At 45.6% G+C, this 21,485-nt stretch overlaps 1 protein-coding gene across 41 annotated transcripts in view; it reads left to right on the top strand.

Moving 5' to 3' along the window:
- LOC1280169 (restin homolog) overlaps positions 1-21,485 on the top strand; it is a 60,365-nt gene that overhangs the window by 6,498 nt on the left and 32,382 nt on the right. For 2 of the 41 annotated variants that reach the window (XM_061657602.1, XM_061657601.1), the window contains exon 1: positions 2,911-3,430. The exons of 38 other annotated variants lie outside the window; for them this stretch is intronic. The gene's annotated coding sequence lies outside the window, so the exon portion shown is untranslated. Of the gene's footprint in view, positions 1-2,908; positions 3,431-21,485 lie in introns of those variants that run through there. One more of the 41 variants, XM_061657603.1, reaches the window with a different exon arrangement.

Below are 21,485 nucleotides of genomic sequence, written 5' to 3'. Positions count from 1 at the left end.
CACACTCCGGTAAGCGACAAGGGAATACATTTGATGGCATCTTGTTTCTGGTGGACCCTTCCATCCATTCATGTAGTGCATCGAGTCTTATCTGTTGGAGAAAACGCAATACCAAACCGCCAGCTCGCCAGCAGCAAGAAAGGCAGGAAAAATGATTGATTTTATTAATCCACGATACGGAGACGTACTCGACGCAGAGATACTTTGTGTGTGAGCAACGATTGAATCGTACCGCTTTCGGTTCGATTGGACGGTACAGCGAGACAGAGCCCCACGCAGGAGAAGATGTGCATCGTTGAGTGGGATTGCTTATACCCATCATCTCGCTCGTCAACGTGGAGAAGTGCTTTTTCTCTCTCGAATCGATGCGAACTGCATCAATATTATGTGCTTGAGGGTAATCTTATTGCTAGATGCATCTTGTGTGGCCATTGCCATAGGGTTTGTTTGAGTTGAATTATTAAGTAACACCACATCAACATGAGGAACGAATGAGTACGCTGACCAGGAGTTTGTTTTCCTCAAGCACATAATGAAGCCGGGCTTGAAGTTTGTTTTACCAGCATCCTCAAGTACCTTGTTGATGATGCTTTTACAAACCAATTAAATGGTGAATAATGAGCAGTTCTTTGTCGTTTAGTCCTTCGCAACTTTTACTTTAATTGTGGCTTGTGGCTGGACCATCCCTAAATTAAACATAAAGAATTAGAAGCGTAACACAAAAGATGATTGTAAGATAATGGATTACAATGTCAGAATGTTAATTCCTCAATAGAGCTGACTATATCCGATGGATTACATTGAAGTCATCGCGAATATTTGGGAGCAATCTGTTTTTAGAGTTTTGCACTTGAAATCCGGAATTTTTCGCTCAAAAAAAGCATTAAACCTACGATTATTATGTGCCACGTTTTATCATTGCATCAATCTGAATCGTAATAACCACTACGTGACAGGATGGCATGACCACGTCGGTGAAATACCGGTTGAAATGTATACAGGAATAGGAAATAATTATTGCTCACTCAACGCTCGGTGACGCTTCCTTTGTTGGGTCTTTCTCTCTCTCTCCACTGACTGAAGCTGGGGCCTAAGCTGTACAAGTGAAATATGACGTAATAATTAAAGACTCTTGTTTCATGCTTCGTCTAGCAGAGCCAACATTGGGTTAGTAAAGCTTCCTGAGTCGGCGATTCGCCAGTATCACAAAAGATCAGTAAACTTCCATTGAGAGGGGAAGTATATTGTTACCTTGATTTTGTATTTCTTTTAGATAAGCTTATCAGTACTGGAATTTAGGTGTTTTGTAGTTGTGACAATTAAAATAGTTTTTTTTCAGAAATTTCGGATCGAAGCTTTAGATGTTCGAAAGACTCCTCTCGACGGGGTTTTGTTTTGTTCAATCCTGGCCGTGTTGAGTTGCAACCTTTTTTTGTTCCAAAGATGTTCCCATCCGTAAATCCGTTTGGGATGGGCATTAATTTATTCTGTGCACCGTGCACAACTTGTTAAACGTTCATTCATGCGGTTGAGTGTATCGTTCTTGTTTGGTCTTTTTTGGTTTGCAAAAAAAAAATCCACAAAAAGATGAAAACACCCCGGAACGCTGCACTACCATCCCCAGATCCGGAATATGATGATCATCATCGTCTCCGCCATGACCGGCACGCATATTTCACGCGCTCGAAGCCCGGGCGTGCTCTAATGCGCAATATGCCCAAATGGGATCGAAACCATCGATTTCAAACCGGCAATGGCGATACCCATCTCGGGGTAGGCAGGGGCATCCAGGGGGCTTGGCTGCATCTTTTGACGCGTGACATACACCCACCCAACTGGCAGGAAAGAGAAGAAGAAGGGGAAGGAGAGGGAAGAAGAGTATACAACCATTAGCCAAAGTAAGGCACAAGGTAGTACTGTCCGGTGGGAAATTAATTTTATGCACGCGACTCATCCCATTCAACTTTAGCACGCCCCAGAAGGGTAGCGGGAAGATATTTCCCTCCCCCGGAAAAGGAGCTGCAGAATACGGGTAGGACGAAGGGATAAATTATAGTGTGATAGAAAGAGAGAGAGAGAGGGGGACTGAGAGACTGTCAGTACGGTCGATGAAGATGTATTGAATAGTGGATATTTGATATCTGTTAAACAGACTCCCTTACTTTTTGCGCACCTTCCTACCTAATCGGGGAGTGTTAAAAGTGTTGTCGAAGTGCGATAACGTGGGACGTAACACAGCCGAACAACAACAACAACAACAACAGACTTTTCAAAATATTATGGCGAGGAGGGTGCGCGTGTGTGCTGGGGCGTCATCGAATCCCTTGATTGTTTCCCAAGTTATGGCAGGGTCGAACGAAGAAGATGATGAACCTTCCCCTAAGTGGATGATTTATGATTCCCCAGAGAGAGTGTGTGTGTGTGCGTTTGTTCCTTGAGTGAGGTGTAAATTTTCGGGTAGCGTGAAGTGATCCATTAACACTACCGAACACGGTGTGGAAAATGGTTGAACTTTATTGAATTATTATAGTGAGGCAAAAATGAATTTCTGAAGTGTTCCCTGTCCACTTTTGATTGATTGAACCGCCGGTGTTGTTTGCGTTGTCTGCAGGTCAAGGAGAGTCTGGCGTGTTTGTGTGTGTGTGTGTGGGAATTTAAGTGATTTTGGTTTAAAATGCATGCTGATACGAATTTGCAGATATTCAGTTCAGAGTTGCAACTTCACGACTCACACCCAAAAAAATAATACACCCCGTCGCTACAGTGCTATACCGATCGCTCTCAACACTAAGCTGAAAGCTCCGAGCTGAACGCAACGCTCACCGTACCGCTCACACTACCACATACAAACCTTGGTCGAGGGAAGCTTTTTGTTGCGACCGCGACCGCGCCGAAGCGCAAAGCAACGTGCGCCGAAGTCGTTCGGGCCGCGCACGCTTCGTCAGTTTGTCTTGAGACAGCAACCTGTGTACAGGCAACAAGCGCGAGCAGTACGAATCACGCCGCGTCTCATCGATGCGCAACACCGAACGACAACGAAAATAGCGTGACTGGTTTTTGTTTGTTTGTGCACGTGAAGATAGCCAGCAGAAGGAGAGGCCCTACAGCACAACAAACGAGGTCACACGTAACCCTTGTGTGGGTATTGCAGGCGCAGGAATATTGCAACGCGAAAGTCAAAAGGATAGGTGATCACGACACGGCTCCACCAGCAGGACGGGTGTTCCCCCCGAGGAAGGGTTTGGAGTCATTCAGAAAAGGGATCTGTTACGGTGAAGCTTGAATTGGATTGCCGCTTTCAGGCAGCACGAGGAACACTCCTTTTGGACATTCCTAGGTACAGTGCCGGCTCAGCAATCGATCGAGGAGTGGCTTCAATTTCTGCTATACTCAACTTCTGAGACACCTGCCAGTTCTTCTTGCTAAACAGGTTAGTATCACTTCGATAGGTAAAGAAGAATATCGCGGTAATCGGCAGAGATGGCTCTTTGATGCCCAAATCTAATGTTCAAGTGCACCCAAACCACTGCCTAGTGTGCTTTAAAGGGACATTAAAGTGCTCTCCAGCAAGGCCTCACCACTAGAGGCTAGTGCTTTTGGAGAAGCTACCCGTGTGTATCTACCTTTCATCTTTTCGCTGCACTTCGGAAGTTGGAAAGCTGTTAGAAACGTTTGTGTGTGTGTCTGTATCTACTCCATGTGTGCTCAACCTGTGTGTCAGTGTCTGTGTGTGCCTGCATATTATCTCGCGTTGGAAAGCGGTTTAAAATGGACTAAATTCAAATGAGCTGTGGCCCACAAAAGCGGAAAAAGAAGAAAAGTGAAAATCATAATATCGCCCAACCTTGAAGTCACTGCAACTCGTCTCGGTACTGGTGTTGATGGTACTGGTGGTGCCCGGTGTGTCCGGCTGTGTTCCAGTCCCCCTCGGTACGGCTTTTGTTATCTCTTGTGCTCTTGAGAGGCCAAAGAGAGCTGTGCATCGTCCAAGATAGCGCTTGATATGCCCTGGGAACGCTTGCAGGTTGCAGGTTCTGTTTGCGGTGCAACCGGCTTTTCGTACTTTGTGCATGTGGCCGTGTCTGTTTATGTTCCACGGATCGATTGTTTGTTCTCTCTCTTTCTCTCTGTGTATGTGTGCGTGTGTGTGTGCATCGAAGTGCGTCTGTGGGTTTTTGAATATGGTGCGTCGTTTCTGATTTTTCGGATCTTGTTTTGGGTCCGCAGGGACGGACTCGGGGAGCGTCTTTCACTCGAAAGTTGGCTTCCCAGCGCCGTTTATTTTTGTTGACGATGAAATTGGCTGCGGAACTGCAAAATGTATGCGCAACCAATTTATCTTAACTTTTGCACCCCCCGTTATCCATTCAAATGCTGGGCTTTACAAATGTGTGTGTGTGTGTGTGAGCCGCTATGCAAATGAGAGATCCAGTGCGAGAAAGAAAGGCAGGAAAAGGATGCTCAGGATGGTGTGTAGTATGGTGGTGTTGTAATTTTTTAAAATATACTTCTACTTTGTTGTCGTTGTTTTAACCGCACGAAAGCCTTCCTCGTGGAGGCGGTGGGTTTTACGGTTCAACTTTCGAATGGAATTTCTCCATGTTTCATAAATTAAAGTGCTGTTCGGCTTATGCTGATCCACCTACACTGGTTGGAGGAAACTGTGCCATCGACATGGCAAATCACTGTTAATCCAAAACGACACACATGAGGATGAAAAAATTACCGCTCCACGGTGTTGGGAAGTATAACTGAGCATGTGATTTATTGCCTCGTACACAAACCACCGTCCCTTTGCGAAAGGTTTTGCGTCATTCATGTAGTTTTTTCTCTCTTTCGCAAACAGCTCAAACGAAACCTAACACACCAATTGTCAATTCGTCATACACGACGCTGCTCTATGTTGTTTTTTTTTTCGAGAGAGAAACGGTTACATGCCGGGTATTGAGGAGCAAAAGAAAAATGAATAAAAAAGCTTATAGCTTAACACGCTGGACGAACCACAAAGTCTCCGTAAGCCATAATCCTATCGCATAAATGCGCATTTCGCCTGCACAACCGTATGCACAAACCGATCACCTGAGTTTAATTGACATGAGGTTTATCACACACACACACACACACACTCGGCACATACGGCACACAAAACACCCCCCGGCAACTGGTGCTGCCTGTGTCCGCCCGCGCCACTGTTGACGGAAGTGTGTGTATCGTGTTCGGAACCGCAACAACTTACGCACAGAAGCGACAGCAGCAACCGCCGCCGCAGTGCAGTGCAGTGCGTTTCATGCCTTTCGTACCACACGGGTGGCAAAATGGCGCCAATATTGTCACCCCGGGTAACCGGAACCGATACCGGATGGGTTCGGTTACAGCTCGCTCGAGGCACGTCTCTTGCCGCCGGAATTCGGAATGTTTGTGTGCCGGAGATTACCGTTGCCGCGTTGCTTTGTCGCAATCGTTCTCGTGCACTGTGTGCGGGTGGCGCAAAGTCAAACAAAAGCTCGTTCACTGTGTCGCTCCCTCGCTCAGTTTGTTCGTGTCCAAGCTGTTTGGATATTTCATTACTAAAGATATGCAAATCGGAACGGAACTGGTGATAGACCGGGGTTGTTGCCGACTGATCGCTGTTTATTTCCTTCACCACTGTTTACCCGTCTGCCCAACAATCTGTTTGCCGGATATCATCTCCGCAGTGAAGTTGGATGTAGTAGCGACGAGCTTTTTGTTTGATAATGGGGTTTGTGTGTCCGTCCCGGTGTGCTCAAGTGCCGCTTGCTGCGAAGGCAATCGATTCTTGGGAATTGTTTTGAGAAGAAAACGAAGACATTGCTGTATGCTTAGATGGACAAGTGTGGTATTACATTTCAGCTGGAAGTGTCACTCTCGTACCCTAGAGAATATTTTATGAAGCTAAAGTGAACCTGAAGAAGTTTGATGCTTTTTTTTCGCCGAGTTTTGGAATTCTGAAGCAAAATTGACATCTTTGCAAGCGGCTTTTAGCAAACGAAGGTTAACAGATCTGTTATAACGCAAATTTGCTTTCAAAGATTACTGATAAACGCTCCAATTTCATAGAAATCTAAACATGTTTATTGTAGTGCCTTTGAAAGCAGGCCCAAAACTGAACTCAAAGAGGGTCCTAAATCAGTCAGTTAGCGTTCGTCGAAAACCGCTTTCCATCAAGAACCGAATTTATAATAAGACTCTACTAAGACTAAGACTACTCTAATAGACTAAGTTATTAGATGGCCATTTCTTCTACTTATTTCACCCAATTAACGTCACCGATGGCCAATGGTCACCCTTTCGAAAATCACCTAGAAAATGAACCTAAAGGTCGGTCAGTAGATGACTTCTTGGAGAGAAACTTCCTACCGGGTCGCAATTAAACAAACTGTCCGCAATTAACCTTCACCGGTGGTGCATCAAATCGATCGTCGTCCAACCGGTCGTCCGGTGTGGACTCGATTCACACACGCACTGTGATGACCGCGCCATGAGCCACGGGCGGTGTGCATCCTTGAACGGTGCCGTCCAATAGCCCAGAACGGGGTTATAGCAGGCTTTGGAGGTGCATTGGAGATGAGCCTCTGAAGTCTAGTGAGCTGGAAAATGTAGTACACGCGGGGGGCACGTGGGGCATTTAATTTGAGGGTAACATTTTCTCCAACCTTGGACAGGTGGAATTTATAGGCCTGCGTATTGTTGTAATTTTGCCCGCTCGGTGGTTTGCTTCAGAAGTTTGGCGATGCTTTCAGGGGACAGAGGGTGAATTACGCGTGAATGAATCCGGTTCGGCGCTAGCCGTGTTGGGGCTTTTAAGGATAGCGTGTCTGGGTTTTGCGTTATTTTCGTGCGTATAATTCATACTCCCGACAGCATTTGCTGCATGATTTTGAGCAGTTCTTTGTGTGCTACAACATCTAGATATATGATAGAAGGATATAACTTTTAGATTGAATACAGGATTACCAATTAAATGTTTCAAAAGCGGTATAGCTTGGCGATGTAGTAGTTAGCAGTTTAAATTGAAACATTCATTACAACCAGGATCAATATCGATCGTTACAACCTATCCAGCGGAATATTCCAGAAACTGTCAATTTAGACATGCTGTATACCTCTGCCGCTCAATCGAAACCACTTTCAGCCCCTTCAACACACCGTATGACGAGGCGAAAACGATGCTTAATCAACAGCAATAAACTGACATTATTGCTGGTGCAGTGAAGCTGGCCTATTATTGCCATCCTACAGCGAACGGGTAAAGCCTAACCGAAACCCGACCCAAAACCAACGAATAGTCCGTCAAAGCTTGCCACATCAACCTGCACCTGAACCATCAACCGTGTACAGGCCGGGCTTATGTTGGGGAAGATACCAACGGTTGTGGCATGTGTGTTTGCTTTCCCGCTCAACCGTTTCCATGTTACTTTCGCTCATGTGATAGACTGCCCGACGGACTGGCCGATCGATCAATGTCAGAGAGTGTACGCTTTGTGCATGCTACCGCCAAGTTTGTCAAATCAGTGTCAAATGAGTACGGAGCATGGCGAGACGCCGGCCACTGCTGGGCATTGGAGATTAGAGGTAGTGTGGTGGAGTTGAACGCTTCCACCAGCGGCAGTAGGTTGAGTTTCAGGTACTCCAAACGAACTCTTCACAGCGAAGCCCAAACCATCGTCTAACCTTGTGCAAGTTGTGGACCGGCCATGTCACGATGTAGTTTCGCGAAAAAGTGTTTTTATTAGACTCGTTTCGGTTTCGGTTCGGTTGTGCATGATGACCGCGAGCGAGCGGGGGGAGAGCTACATGAAGTATGTGTAGTTATGGCGCAGAGTCGCCGTTTTCGTGCCTAACTCATGCAACAAGCGCAGCGGAACAGTTAGTTCTCGGAGGGAGAGGGAGTTCGTGTCTGCTGTGTGGCACAACAGTTTTGGCACAAAAGATTTGCTGTGTTCCCTCGCCAACGGCGCAAATGTACTCGGGTTGGTTGGATTGACCTTTTACTCTTCCAGTGCAAGAAAAAAAAAAACACAACAACTCAGCAAATCCCTCACGAACGTGTGTTTGTGGCGAGGGTTTGGATTTTCGTTTTGCGACAAGCAGCCAGCGTTAGATCGGAGACACTGGCAGGCTTTGCTGCCAAGGTTTGTTGGCCTAGTTAAAGGTATGAAGTCTTGCTTTAGATACTCCATATTTGTATCTAAAATGCGTGTTTTACGTGTGCATGCCGCATCTCCCCCTGGAATCATGCTAGAGCACCGGGGTGCTCAACTAATGCAAAGCATACCTGCACGAACTCCGCCAGTTCTGTGGACAATCGTTTTGTTTTGTTTTGGTTTTTTTGCTCATTGCAAAAACCGCCTGGCTAGAAATGAATTATTAATGTCTGCCGTGTGATTTATGCCATCCATTGGTAGTGTGTTAAAGTTTCGTTTTGTTTTCTAGTATTTTTGTCCCGTGTTTGTAATGATTTTGAGCGCCATAAGTGTGTCGATTGGTCATCGTCGGGTCGTCATCGTCATTGACCATATTGGTTGTTGTTGGTTGGCGGAGCTCTGTTTTGCGCCGTATGGACTCTCCCGGTTGTTCGGTGGGCGGGTTTAAAGCTCATTCCGATACGATCATACGATATTTTTAATCGCAAATCATTGATCTTGCTATGGTTCCTTAAAGTGACTGGATCGACCAGCAATGACAACTCAGAATTCGTCACTCGGTGATTCGTCTCGGATGATGAGCATGACATCCTCTTAACGGCATGCCTACAGAGGGTGGTCAATAGGCGAATGGTGATGATCAGTAGATCTTCAAATATGGATCAAACGCGTTGTCAGCCCACACTCCCCGGGGGAGGGCCGGCCAAGAACGATTGCGCAAATGTCGCAGCACGATCATCAACTTCAGGATATTGGAATATTGGAGAACTTCTTCGGAGCTCCCTGGCTGTATCATCAGCAGTATGGAATGGATATAAATTCTTTAACATTATTGTTGGATATAAATTTACCTTCCCCTGTGCCAGATCTTCAACATCACCAACTCCACGTCAAGTCAGACGTATAAGGAAGGTGGAAAAATATTAGCTATTTAGCCTCAAACAGCAAGAATTGTTTAAGGTTAGGGCAGATTCTTAGCAAGGTGTAACTCTGCGTAAATCGCCGTACGCCAAACAGCAGCCAAACACGTGACATGGTGGTGTCGAAAGGATAGTAAAAGTCCGTTTATGGCCCCCGGGAGACGGTTGACAGCAGGGTGCCAAAACCACTGCGTAACCAACCGATCCCTCGGTCCCATTGGACCATGGTGCAGGTGATAATGAAAATGCTCAAACAAACAGAAGGATTTGAAACGGAATAACACACCCCCCCTTTCGGTTCTTGTGTCCTCCGCTCCCGTATGGAGCATGGAGAATCATATTGGCAGCTCTTTTTTATTACTTTCAGCTCTGCCAAATTTGGACGATGAATTGATTTTTGGGCAGGGTCAGCTTTTTGGCCGAACCACCACCAGCGTGTGTGATATTTGATGGATGTAAATGAAGTCGTAACAGTGAAGGGGAAGATTGCCGCTGGCTCTGGGTGAGTCAGTCTGCCGCGCGACGTAGCTGGATAGCTTTTGGGGTTTTCATTAAACTGATTTTTCTCACCAACCGATTCTGCGTTTATTGCCAAAGTATACAAATATTTAGTGGTATCGATCGATTTTTATGACCCACCAAAAAGCTGTTGTACTGTGTACGGGACGATGCGTCTTTGTTTCGATACGCTTAACGAGCTATCAAGAATACTGGAGTGAATGAAAGTGGGAGGAATGGAATGGTTTTGGATGTTTACTTTTGCACCTTAAGATGATTAGATATTGGGTCGGAAGCCGGCTTTTGTTTGGTCCGTCTTTGAATGGTGTTATATCCAGCCAGTAAGATAAAATTTGCTGATAAGCTTTGTTTATCTTTCAAATGGGAGGATTTAGAATTTGATATGGAAATGGTGCACACAAAAATAGTATGTTTAACGTCACGAGGACAAACGGTTTATCGGTATGTCTCTGTTGCTTCTGGGGTTATCTTAGTTACCGGCAACGTTCGGAATGTTGTATCATGGTTAGAAGTGGTGTTTTAGATAAATATCCATGATATGCATATTTATTTTCGCTCTGCTGTGAAACACTCCATTTCACACACAAACTCGAATGCAAACCGTTGCCATGAAAGATCGAAACGAAATGGCTGTTTAAGTTGGAATAGCATCCGCAAACCTGAACCAAATTCCACCACCAGAACAGCAGCACAACAGAGGTGGAAAGCTCTACTTCACCACCCTCCGCGCAAGCAGCGTTCCAAATTACTTCCGCTTCTCGAAAGCGCCACGGGTTTTGCTGGGCGAGAACGATGCTTGTGCGGTAATTTTTGCGTCTTTCTTCCGTGTAAGTTCGGTAGTCGGTGACCGAGAAACCTACTTCTCGCGTGCTCTGGGGTCTTACAGACAGACGAGATTGGACGCAACATAAATGATGGCTCAACTTTGGCCCCGATTTTTTTTTGGTGGCGGAAGTATTTTTCGGTAAATCCAACGGCTCTCTGTAGCGTAGTTCATTGCGAACTTCCTTTCTCAACCTTAAAAAAGAAAGGTTTTACAGCAAAGCTGTGGTGAGAGTGAAATTGTTCATTATAAGTAGCGTTCAAAACTCTCTGTGTGTTCTATGTACAGGGAATGGCCCCATGTCCCGTGTCACATGGTTGGTTTATGGGGTTTCTCCGGTGGGAGCAGACATAACGATGATGGATCTGAACTTTCCTCGAGTGTAAATCGCTACCATTTCCGGTATTTTTTAAAGTCTGTACGGCTGGATCATAAACGCTCATAGTAGACGGCACAAACCAAATGGATCTCCGATTTTGAGACAAGTGAGCTCTATTCAGAGGAACAGGAAATTGGGACAATATTACCCACATGGGTCTGGGGACATGAGTGCAATACCTTTCCTTCCCATCGCGCGAGAGATCAACCTTAATCCTGTCGTGATCCAGCGTATTGTTGACTACATTTTATCGGACAGCCAGATGAAAGTGGTTTTGGGCCCGACTTTTGGTGGGAAAATGACAAACGGTTGTGCCTGTACAAGGGGAGCGAGCGAATGCACAGTGAAGACCCACAGACACAACCCAGCCGCTGTTGTGCAATGTTACCGCGTGTTTTCGATTCGTTGAAACACGATGCGGCCGCCGCCACAAGCCCTGAGAAAAATCGACGCTCGTCGAAAATGTGAAGAGTTTTCCGCATCGTTACGCGCTGTTGCGTCGAAGGGGGGCACATATCATGGGAAGCTGTGAAAACTGCCGTTGTGGTGTGGTTGGTGGTGGTTGCCTTGTGCATCGGGAGCTAATGATTCAATCGCTCAGCTTTTGGGCGCGAGCGTTGTCCGGATCGTTATATTTATATTTATTACCACTGCAGCGCATCGCGCACCGTAGCAAAGCGAAAATCCGTACAAAATGGCCAATAAATTAGCCATTTTATAATGGGGAGGCCCGCACATCCCATCATTTGCGCGTCATTCCAACCTGGTGCTGGAAGTTTTAGCTTTTTTTCGATTCCGAAGTTAACGATGAGCGTGTGTGGTTTGTTGTGTGGTAACCATGTTTGGGCGAGATTTTGGCGGTATTTTGGAGCTTTTGTAAACACGTTGGGTGGATTTCAATTGTTACTCTTCCCACTTCACCACCGCAAACCTCACAGTGTGTGTGTTAATTAAAATTAAAATGTCATGCCGATGATAAATTACCCCTCGCACGATGGCGCACTGGCTTCGCATTCGTTTGGATGATATCAAATTTTCCATACCAGGAACGCCCGCAACAAGCTGCACTAAATATTGCGCCATTCGTTAGCTTTTGATTTACAGTGGTCTCAAAACTGTATCCAAAAGAATCGTGGAAGAGTATCACATTCCATGTTTTTGCTTCATTTTGCTTGTGTGGCGAAGTACCAGCGTGAAGAGGTGTTAAACATGCCATGTCACACAACAGCATCGAAAACAACATCTGAAATCTGTTGATTAATTGCCGCCAACCTTTCGGACTCAAAGGGGGAACGTGCTTGATTCGTTTCCGTTGACAAATTGATCATTCCTTGTGGCGGGGGGGGGATCATGATGACGCCCCGAGGGTGGCTGTGAAATATAAACATCAACCAGCCTCAAGAGCCGTTACGCCTTGCGTGAGATAATCCTTCTAATCGATTAATTGTCTGTCCGTACGTCCTTCAGCGGTTGAAAACAAAGTCATTGAATCAGAATCAACCGCAAAGAGGGGGATTGTTTGGGGTGTCTGGGTGAACAAGCATGAATTTGTATAATCCGCTAATTTGCGGGGAGGTTTTTTGTAGGTTGACCGATAAATATTACTTTTTGTCAGGCCACCGCTGGCTGGAGCTTACCTTTTGCTCCTACGCAAGCATTAGCTTCCAGTCGGACGGGGAACGGTCAAGATGATATCTAGCAAGGAGTGTCAAATTAGGTTTTTCTATCTCAAACCCATACGATGTGCTGGAACGGTGCTTGGAGTTGATATCTCAATAAGATTTGGAAACAGGAATTCAGTTGAAGATGTTCTAGACATCTTAACGCCTGCCCTTCAATTCTATAGTGTCATTGGACCAACTCCAAAAAAGCTGACTTCAGAACCATGCAAAAGTAGGAATAAATTTACTTGAGAACCTTCCATAAACGACTTCCCTGCCTAGACGTGTGTGTTGGTGCTTGATGCAGCAAGATCAAAGATTGTCTGTACGCGGTAGCTTACCCGTTAGTAGCAAATTAGCTTCCCTGATGTCATCTCCCGAGAGACGCAGCAAGAACGTCATCCCCTTCCAGCAAAGGCACTGGGGACGTTGTCCTAACCTCAATCTGTTGCTTTTTTATTGCTCACCACCAGTGCCCGGTAATAATTGGTTGTAAATTTATCTGTGCATGTGTGTGCGTATGTGTGTGTCTACAACACCTCCCCTGTGCATGCTGGATTAAATCGCATGGCGTCATTAGGTGAGGTTAGGGTTGCTGCGCAATAGCGCTCTGCCTCGCAACGACGATGCACCTGCAGGAACATTCGACATTGGTTCTGGCGGATGCTTTTTCATGAAACTGGCTCGAATTGAGTCGAGGTCGTGAGGCACCGGAGATGGGGAAATGGGAAGAAAATGCAATTAATGTGACCGAAAACACCATTAACGAAACGTGCGTCCCGATGGAGGGTCGTAAAATCCCGCGAATCATCTCCGAAATGATGATGATGATGTCCACACACTCACCGGCAGGTTGTTGGAGTTTGTACCGAAGTGTCCCACGCGGGGCAAATGGCTGCCACGGTAATCGAATGCTGCCCGGGCTAGTGCTCTCGTTAACTAGTGTTTATTTTATTAGCTGGTGGACATGATTACGCACAGGACGCACGAGCGGGAGAGCCTTCAAATTAAACGCCGTTTGACGAGCGTGAAAAGCAATTTGACAAACGAGGTCGGAATGAAGCGGATAAAAGTTGCGTTAGTAAATGTAACAAGAGTAAGTGTCTTTCTGTGGGCAGAATTTTATGATTGCAAATCATACAAAGATCATTCTGGAAAGCGAGTTCTGCTTCTGTGATTCTACGCCGCAGAGAGGTAATAGCTCAAAATTCCGAAGCAAAGATTGTCACGCACACAAAGCTTTGTCGTCCGCGTTGTTGCCCATTTGCGGAATGTCCATTATCTTGCGAACGGAGTTGGCCAAACTGGGGTTTTTCTTTGTTTCTTCTTTGGTTTGCAAATTTGAAACACCATGCCATTTGCATCATACGCCCCACATTTGGTCTAATGGCATGGTGGTTGGCTTTTGGTCTCCGAGCGGCAACACTTTCGGGTAGGTTGATCTTCCCATCCCCCGGCCAAAGGAGGCGGTGTTAAAGGAAAGCAGCAGTGCCTTAAAAGGGCGAATATTATCATTTCAGATCCTAAAAAAGCAGTGCAGAATCTCGTGTGTGTGTGTGTGTGTGTGTGTGTGTGTGTGTGGTTAAAAGTTTATAAAAAAGAACAAAAGGCCAAAAAGAACGATCAACTCACGATCGTTCGTGTGGTTTGCCGGTTTACGAGCGCTTGAAGCAGGAAGATAGATCGACTGAACCAAATACTTTTCCATCGGTCGGCTGGTTTCGGAGAAGAATTTATTTCGCAGTTCTGGATTTAATACTTTAGAATGTGTTTTTGGAGTTGTTTTGGGTTTTTTTCTGCGCCTATTTCGCATGTAAAATTTGTCACGATTGGTTTGGTTTTGGGCAATTGCTCCACAAAAAAAACTTCGGCTGTCACCGATTTGCATGGCAATAAATTTTAGCTATTGCCATAAGCGAAAGCACTGCTGCGGAACGGGCGCATAAAGTGTAGGATTCCCATTCGCATGCGTGGTAACATGAGATAAATCGCTTCTCACATGTACCGAAAAACCAACAACTCTACCATCAAAATAAACACCACTGCGGGTGTGCGCTACATGTGGCAAAATAATTGCACGTTGGATGACGGTAGCGGCGGCGAGGCAGAAAATTGTTGCTTCCTCGTTGTCCCAGCTAGTGGGACGGAGGAATGATCTCGTGCTAAATTCGGTAGAGACAAATGCCGCCCTCCGTTTGGGGGGCTGTCATTAAATGCTAAATCGTGTCATATATGGTACCGTAGTTTATAAGTTTTGGAATGGAGCGCCTGTTAGTGGTGTAGGAGGGCGGGACAGTATAATCGGGAGCATTCGAGTATGAGAGTTTGAAGATTTCTTTTAAACTCTCTTTTAAACAGATGATGCAGAAGTTATGATAAGCTTGTTTGAAGGCAATTAATTAAGTGAATTTAAACACCACATGTTGGTGGTAAGAAGTGGGCAATTAGAAGAGTCGTACTACAAATGTTCAAAGCCGTATCTGTTATGTAGTTTGTAGTATTTTAATACTATTGTAAATTCTTCATCAATGTTTTAGTTTCCTAGATAAAGATTGCTAACTAATAATGGCATATGAAATCGGTTTTCGGATTTCAAGAGTTGAACTCAGGGACAGTCTTATACAAGGGCGTGCACATGTCGATTAGATCACGATATCAACCGTGCTTTGAGGAGTTGAAACGTCAATAAATAGACTCGGATCAATATGGAATTTGGATTTAAATGTAGATAATGAAAGTAGATTTGGGAATTACTGGTGTTGACTATTTTATTAATAATGTATACCTTTATTCACTTCACATCCTAATTCACTTATACGATATACCATAATTCTTCTTTATATACTACCAGTTCTTTCAATGAAAACCATACCACAATCGCGAAATTTCTATTCCAACCTGATACAGAGCAGACCACCGAAAGGCTTATCCATTTGCCAGAACGTTGGCATTCGCTTGATGGGGATTTATTTGCCTTCACAAACCAAGCTCTGCACTCCATTGCGCTGTTGCCAGCAGGCTAAAAGCTGAACGTATACATCAGCTACACGATTCCGCCATTTCATGTTTTTCGGCTTCGGCCAGCCGCTCGCTCGTAGTTTGAATACAAGTGGAAGCATTGTTGCACTTAAGCCTCCGCTCCAATCTGCGATAGACAGTGCTGGCAATCGAGCGCGTACAGACGATGGGCCAAAAGGGGTATAGAAATTTATGATTGTGAAGCTTTTACCGACCACAATCCAACCACCGCTCGCTCCGCCTCGAAGAAGAATCGTGACTAATGAAAATGTGAACCTCCCATGATCTATGCTCGAGCTCTGTCCGGGGTAGGAAGCACGATGAATGGCGTGATAGTGCAGCGGGCAGGAGGGGGGATACAATGACGCTTCACGGGTACACTAGGGGGGGTTTTCTAGTGCGCCGTAGATTGCCGCCTCGCTGGTCACGTTCCGAAAGTGAAATTGATTTATCCGTCCGAGCTCACGGTTGGAATTAGTTTACTTTATTTCCCCTCCGCTGGCGGTCTGCGAAGGGTAGCCGTTAGGGAAAAGCAACAGTGTAGCTGTGTGTGTGTGTGTGTTCATGTTAGTCTATTGCCCGCTCGGAGCACCGCACTCTAATGAGTAACTAATCAATTGCCTAATCGAATGTCTCTTCACTTTCGTTTCAGGTAAGTGTGCAAATATTTTGCTTCCTGCTTTTTTTCTACACTCCCGCGCTCATCTGCTCGTTGAAGTGTGCGAAGCGCGAAATTGCGCGAAGGCGGAAGCTGACTGACGGGTTGGAAAAATCTGCACGTAAACCCGAACACACCTCCCCTTGTTGGACGCGAATGGCACAAGCAATGCAAACAAACGCTGCGACCGGCCGGACCCGGGACAAACAAACAAACCGACAAGCAAACTCATTCGTAGTGTGGACCAGCGCCTCACCCTCGGTGGTGCAATGAGGGTTTGGAAAAATCGAGGACATCGAGATTTTCTTTTCATCTGCCACACTTTTTAGACGTCCGAATGAGACGTCTGAATAGAAAGAGAGAGACATAGAGGAACAGAGAAAGGCATCGTTCGTAAGTAGGCAAAAACAATTCGATTGCGCTTTGAAGGCTGACCGTGCGAAGAAGCAACAGCCTGAAGAATGGTGTCAGTGATATCATCTCACGTTTGACAGCTGCTATGGCCACCACAACTTTCGCTGCGAGCTTACACCATATCTACGCTGTGTGTTTTTTGTAAGACAGGTTCTGCAATTTGTTGAACCTCACTTTAATATGCCACAATTTCATCTTAAACAGACGTCTGAGATTGCAATTGCTGAAATACGATAGTTTTCAGAATTTGTCAGAATTGGTATGACAGGTTCGCCTTTTTGTAATTCGACCCCCGTCCTAACCTTGATGGCACGTATCTCGCACAGATATGTTGCCCAGCTCGCGCCCGTCGGTTTGTATCAGCTTCGAGTGGGGCTTGTTTGTTTTAATAACGTGACAAGTGCGCTGCAAAATTGCGCTGAAATTCTCGCACAGCCCCTCACGGTGGACCTTTCAGAAGACATCGAATAAACAGTGCAAAAAGAATGGTTGCTACGGGTGTCGGTTTACAGTTGACCGAGAGCAGGCTGGTGTTGCCCTTTCTCTTCAGAATCTCGTTTGGCGGTGCCTTTCCCTTTGCTGCTCCAATTTTGTCGCAATATCAGTCGCCTCGGAAAGCTTCTTGAGCGTGTTGCTTCAGCAAATGTTGGCACGCTTACGCTTGTGTTGCGACGTCTGGTTTCGGTGTTTGGGAAGGCAGTCACGAACAGTCACCGAACGAGAAGCGCTTTTGCGAAGGGTACAGTGCCAAGCTGATTGTTTGGTTCGTTCGTTCCACCATTAGCTCGGGCCCGGGTTTTATTGCCCATCCGAACGTTAATTAATATGGTGGCGTTACGGATTATTTTTATTGTTTTCGCTGTTTGGTGTTTTACCGCCGCCCAGCAATGTGGTTGTGGCCTGGCGGTGGAGTATTGTGCGAAAAGTTCACTAACCACGCTGCTTCGAACAAGACGCTGGTACCCCCTCGGCTCCTGGTGTGGCGGTTGGGGCTTGCCGAAGCGTGAAAACAATAGGTTGGTTTTTCAGCCAGGGCTTTCCTTTTCTATTTGCCCGTCCCCCGAACAATGTCTGCTGGACCTTCACTCTTGTGCGCCTGTCGTCCGCCGCCATGCCCGTCGTGGATGGCGTTTCAATGGCACCCGAGCGGCACTTGCAATAAATTCGCCAATTGAATTATGGTCCTAACGGGGTGGACGGTGTACCACCGTTCTCGCCATCATGCACACACAGACACACACACACTCGATTGTTTGTGAATGCTTGCGTAAATTAGAAGACTATAGAAGTAAAAAAAGCGCTAAGCCACTCAATCTTCTCCGGGGCCAAGAAGGGGACTCGAGAAGGTGAGTGAATGTCTGATGCAATAGTTATTTCCTGTGTAAGCGTTACGCGGGGATAAGAGAGGCAGAGTGAAATATTGTGGTAAAAACAATCACTGAAAGGGAAAACAATGGAAATCCTGTCGTATGAACACGACTTCTTGATGATGGGAACTTTGTTTGGGATTTGTTGGGTTAAAAATAGTGACCCTGAAAATGTTCAAGAAAGTTCCCAGTGTTCGGAGGTTCGGTAGAAAGGGGAGGCTAAGAACTTGCAATTAATCATCTCTTAAACAGCATCTGAGCAAAACAGAACAGGAACCGGAGATGTTGCGTTAATACTCTGAGTTCAGGAGTTGAATATTGTAAATGAAGATACGGGTTCAATTATACAGCAAGAGCTAGTTTTACGACTCATTTCAAGTCACTCAGTTTCCAATCCGACTAAAGACTCACTCAGAGTTAATTGAGTTACTAAACAGTTTGGCTCAAGTCAGATGAGTGGAATCACAAAAAAGTATATCGCTAGTCGGCTCAGGGCCTTGGGTAAGTTGAATCACAAAAGGCTAAGACACTATGACACTCTCCAGGATTAGTTTATGTATTTATTTGTGAATCTTTGAAGAGTGGGTTCAGCCCGTTTTTCAAATCTATTTTCATTCTTGTATTCTGATTCCACTTAGCTCAAATCAACTCAATTTCAACGAATCTGCAAAATGATTACTCAGATATCTGTTTGGTAGTTCCCGCATTGATGCTACTGAATGCTACCAACAAATCTTACCATACTGAGTTTCCTTAAACATATTCCTGCATATAGAACTTATCAGACACGAACTTCTGCTTTGCCGTTAGCCGTCCGTATTGTACTTTGCACAAGTACGACCCTCACTACAAGCATGTACGTCGGAAGTAAGACTCCTGAGTTCTGACAGACAGACTGGACAGCGGGTGAGCAACAATTGGCTGTCAGGCAATCACGAGTACCTCACAGCAAAACCGCTTGCAGACGTCAATATCTACAGAGGCCGTCGTCTAACATCGTCCAGCGGGGGACAACACTCGCAACACACTCTCGATTTGACCGCTAGCGTGTGTTTTTCGTGATGTGGTGTCGCGTGATTGACATTGACACCGTGTCAGAGTCGTGCTTGATAAGTATATGCCGCTCTTTTTTTTGCGCTGCTTCTTTTCGATTTGTTTGTTTACTGGTTTACTCTAGACCGGAGGGCCCAATAGAATCGCGCAACCTAAACCATGCTATAGCCTAGGTGGTCCTAGCGAGGTCGATTGCAGACAGCCTGTCGAGAGAGCAACACCATGTACGAACACGGTGTACTGATCAGCGCTCTAAGGTCAGCCACTGCTGGAATACCGATTAGTAGTCGGCCACCAGGCCCGGGGAGTTGCTGTCCCGCTGGCCAGTATCCGTTTAGTATCGGACGTGATTTACTTTAAAAGTCGCCTCATTACCATAGTGCATGTGCGGAAGTTTGCGTGGAACGAAAGCGTGCGAAGGAAGTTTATTGGCCTAGAAACACCATGAACCCCGCCGTGGTCGTCAGCACTAACTAATTGCTTTAGCGTATTAGAATAATCGACAGCGGTGACAAGCGGCTGTGGTGCGAAAACTGGCAGCAGATTATGACACGCTCAGCACAGCTAATTGTTCACTGTCAACTGCCGATCGGCGGCAATAAATAGTAATCCGGGCGGTGGCGGATGTTTAACGATTGCGCGTTTGCACGTTTTATGCAAATGTTCTCACAATACGTCAGAGAAATGGGTCCGGAGAAATGTTCAGCAGATGGTTCGTACCGTTTAATGTCACTTTATGCATTTATTAGCTTTATTTTGGGGAAGTGACCATATCGATAGTTACCCTATTATAACCTGGAGCAATGGAATTATTGCCAATTATTATGCAATTCTTGTACAAATGCGTTTGTAATGAAATTCGATGAAATGATACTGATTGGAATTCGAAGAACGTTTGCAATTTATTCGAGAGTACAAAATTGCAACAAATCCCTGAAAACTTGTGGTGCAGTTCAGGCAGTGATTGGATTTAAAGCCAATCTCATCCAGCTATTTTGTTAGCTACACCTGTGGTCTGTACTTTTACCTCAAACTTCACCTCCCCTAGCCGAGTTGAACTTTCAGCTTTCTTCCTTTCAACCTGCCGCCCGTTGACGGACGGGGAAAATTTGTGCCAATCATTCCCAGTGACTTCCATCCCCGAACCGGTCCCTGAAGTTGCACAACCTGTTGGACGTTCACGCCAGACACACACACGCAGTCTCCTCGCCAACAGCGAGATACGAATCTGCTCTAATTAATGAACAGTCGTCACTGGCATGCGATAGGGACGGCATTTGGCGCTAGAAGAACCGCCCCCATTCCATTCACTTGACCAGCAGCAGCGCCAGCACAGGCGGTCGGCGCATTCCGTTGGCGCGCGCCCAAGGTGTACATTGCGATTGAGCTTTAAAGTACGCCGCCAACCCCTGCGGTGGTTATAGAGCGTCCGTCCGGCACAAAGTTCGACCCCCTTTTGTGATCGAATAAAGCAAACCGGCGAAGGAAGCAATATTTCATCCACAACAAACTTCTGCTACTGTACGGGTTAATGGTGGTGGTGGTGGCCAGGTGGAATCTGTTATACTGCTGCCGGATATTTCCATTTAGCCACAGCGAAGCAGCAGAGAGAGAGAGGTTTGATTATTCGTGGTAAAATATTTGAACAGGTGTACGGACGAGTCTATTTGCTGTGTCGGTGTGTATGTATGGTTGTAATTTGTCTGCTTTAAGGCAGCACTTTAAAGCACAGAGTAAATCTTACTTCTTAGATTGTTAGATCGTAGAGCGTAAAGTCTAATTAATAGACGGCAAACAGGCGAAGTAATGATGTTTAATTTCATGCTGCACGAATTTCGGACATTACAAGTACGTTCCAAGCCATTTCTAAGAAACCGTGTATAAGCCGAACTAACTAGAGGTTGGTGGGAAAATTCTACCCTATTAGAACGTGGCCATAAGCTGGAACTAATGCCTTTTGATGATGTTTCCTGCTTTCCGAAACGTTCCCAGGCTACTTGGAGAACGTTGCAAACTGAGCTCACAGGCGATTCGTTCGAATCGAAAAGCATTTTAATCGGCACTCGAGTAGTGAACCAGTGGACAGCAACGTATCTCGTTTACTGACATGTAAATTTTCCCATTTTTTTTGTAAGTATTTATCTGTCAAGCTTATTTTTTCCAGTTTTTATAAGCTTAGTGTTGATATTTTAAACAATAAACTGAATACACCCCAATAAGCCTAAAAATGAACATATGTACGTCAAATTGCATAACTTTAGGCGCGGGATTCTGTGATGCGTTCGACGGTGTAATGAGTTTTGAGATATATTTAGACTTATACTTATTTTGAAACATATTTCTCTACGACTGACCTACCTCTGATGTTGCGGTTTTGTTACAGCTTAAATATCTCATTTGAAAACCCATTCAACGGGAACGAACGAATGCTACGCAACGCTTTGCAAAGATTCTATTGAACAGTGCTGTAGCCCAGGAAGCAGCTGCATAAAATTACATCCTCAAAAT

The sequence above is a fragment of the Anopheles gambiae genome, chromosome 3 (genome assembly GCF_943734735.2).
Source record: "Anopheles gambiae chromosome 3, idAnoGambNW_F1_1, whole genome shotgun sequence".
Taxonomy (NCBI): Eukaryota; Metazoa; Arthropoda; class Insecta; order Diptera; family Culicidae; genus Anopheles; species Anopheles gambiae.
This window is presented reverse-complemented; position numbering and strand designations above follow the sequence as displayed.